Source organism: Chrysochloris asiatica, unplaced genomic scaffold (assembly GCF_000296735.1).
Source record: "Chrysochloris asiatica unplaced genomic scaffold, ChrAsi1.0 scaffold00323, whole genome shotgun sequence".
NCBI classification, from domain to species: domain Eukaryota; kingdom Metazoa; phylum Chordata; class Mammalia; order Afrosoricida; family Chrysochloridae; genus Chrysochloris; species Chrysochloris asiatica.
The window spans coordinates 1,843,677-1,846,420 of record NW_006408841.1 but is presented as its reverse complement, the minus strand read 5'-3'; the positions used below and the strand labels follow the sequence as shown (position 1 = coordinate 1,846,420).

Here is a 2,744-nt window from a genome sequence, read left to right as displayed (position 1 = left end):
AATGTGGGAAAGATGTTGTACTCCTTTGAATTTAAAAATTAAATTATTTTGTTTGAATGTTGGCTGTTGTGTCAAAATTGTAAGTACCTCCTTGTGTTGCTTCAGGAATGAGGCTAGGGTCTTCATCAATATCATCACCAGAGACATACTGATCTATGATTTCAAATGCTAATTTACAAATGTCTTCATTTTCATGTTGCTGTAAAACTTCAATTTTTTCCAGACCCCCACATTCTTCTATTATTTCTGCTATTGTGCTTGCTTCATCACCAGCCATTATCAGAATGTTCTTCAGACCCTCTAGGACCACCTGAACAACTTGAGAATCTTTCTCGGAGAGTAAGTTACAGAATGGTGGTATTTCATTCTGTTGTACAAGGTATACAAGCTGATCTTTTCTGCTACTTATTGTTAAGTTGCTAATTGTCCAAGAAGCTTCTTTCTGCATTCCAAAATCTCCCTTGGCAAGCTGATGAATAATCATAGGGATTAATCCAGCATCAATTACAGTTTGAACCTGTTGCTGGTTGCCTGCTGTTATGTTGGAAAGGAACCACACTGCTTCCTTATTAATCTTCTCTTTTGGGTGTGATAAGAGATTTGGGAAGTGTTACAGGACATCACAGTTGAAAACCTCCTGGGTCTGCTCATCAGTGCCGGTCACTATGTTGCCAACTGCTCTGAGGGCTGCTGTTTGAACTTTTACTTCTTGGTGGCTCAGAAGCAGCACAAGAAATGGCACAACCCCTGAATCAATAACCATCTGTATCTGCTCATTACCTCCATCTGTCAGGTATGACAGAGCCCAAACAGTATCTACAAGAATGTTTATGTCAGTATGGTATATGAGGACACATAATGCTGGTAAAATCTCCTGAACTGTTCCCATAGGCGGTGGGGGATCCATATTCCTGCAGAGATTGACAATGACCCATGTGACGTTCCGAAGGAAGGTGATGGGAATGGAGGGATTGATGAAGGGCAGAAGAGGTTTGACGACTCCCAGTGATATGACATGATCTCTACATTGAGGACCATCACCTATAATGTTCCCCAAGGCCCACACTGCTTGTTCACAAATATTCTGATGTGGTGAATGAAGAAGTCTCAGAAAAAGAGGTACTACATTAGACTGTACAACAGCTTGAGTCTGTGCAGATGTTCCTGATGCTATGTTTGTTAGTGCCCAAGCAGCTTCAAACTGTAATGAAGGATTATCATCTCTTTCTAGACATTTGACTAGAATTGGTAAGACCCCAGATTTTATTGGGTTATCAATTGGTGGGTTTCTGTCACTGGATAATAGCTTTTTTGCAGCCTCGACAGCACTCAACTGGACCACTGGGTTATCACTTGTGGCATTCTGCAATATAGCTTCTAGTGTTACATTTTGTGCTTTAAAATCAGCATCAACATCCGAGTCTTCTAGACTTTCTTCTTGGGGAACATTTCTCTTTTTTAGTAAGTGTTCATCTCTTTTGTTCTTCCGTAGTTCAACTATCACTTCATTTCTGTGTCTTCGAATTGTTTCCACATCGCGGCCCTTGTTCTTGAAGCTCTTGATGCGGTGGTTCTCCAAGCTGAGGTTCTCAGCCATGGCTGCGCACGGCTCCAGCAGAGGATACTCCTGCAGCTGCGGCCGCGGCGAGTGTCGACAATATTTTTTATAAGTCAAATTCAAAGTTGATTTGTAATTCTAAATACAGCATCTTAAAGTCTTAATTTTTCTTGAGTCATTTTAGCCATTTCTTGTTCAATTCTCTGAAAGCAGAGTTGAAAATTAATGTCTGTTTGTGAAGATCAAAGCTCTATAAGAAAGATACACTCCCTAGCCCCATTTTAAAAAAATTCTAGTCTAGCCATTTACAATGGATGTACATGCAACAGACATCATGGTCAAATTGAAATTTTTCAAAAGAACTAAACGTACTAGAATTTTTTTTTTAAGTCTGTTCTTTATCATTTGTTTCTCATAATGAAAATCTATATTGCTCACCACAAAATTTCTCCCAGAGATTATTTTACATTGGCAAAACAATCTTCTGAAGTCCTATATCCCAATTATGCAGGTTTATCACATTAAAACAGTAACTACCTTGAATAAACTGTGCTTGGACTCCAGACCTGATTCTGTCTGGTTTCATCAAGTTGTTTCATTTCTCTGGCCCTCAGTTTCTTCAATTGTAAAATATTGGACTATATAGTCTTCAACTTTCAGAGTTTAAAACACTGAGTCATTTAATGAAATGCATACAGCAAAAGTTACAGGAGAAATATGAGGCTTTCTGCTGCCACAAAGATTTTTAAAAGCCTCAGAAAACCTATACAGGGTTTCTGTGAGTTTGAAGCAACTTGAGGGCACAGAACAACAACAATAACAACACATTAGCAAACCAATCATTTCCTCACAAGATAAAAGGCAACAAACAAACAAACGAAAAATGCAGATCATGTCGTCCATATATTTGTAAATGCTGCAACACTTTGTAACTGGTTTATCAGCTATAGATATTTTGACTGTTGTTCCAGACAAATGCAAAAACAGTCTCTATTATAGAGAAAGATACATGTTTTCTGGAGCATCTGTTACTTACAAATAAGAGACAATTATCACTTAGTTACAACTATACATGTATTTAGGTTGAAAGCCAGAACCATGGAATGAAGTTTATTTACAGGTAATACAGAGAGAAACATTACTGATAATGCATCGTGAAGTATACTATTTGTCACCTTCCTATGGG

General features: G+C 38.2%; 1 pseudogene; it reads right to left on the bottom strand.

Moving 5' to 3' along the window:
* Positions 1-31: 31 nt before the first annotated feature.
* On the bottom strand, positions 32-1,597 carry LOC102822159 (annotated as a pseudogene).
* Between the last annotated feature and the right edge of the window lie 1,147 nt (positions 1,598-2,744).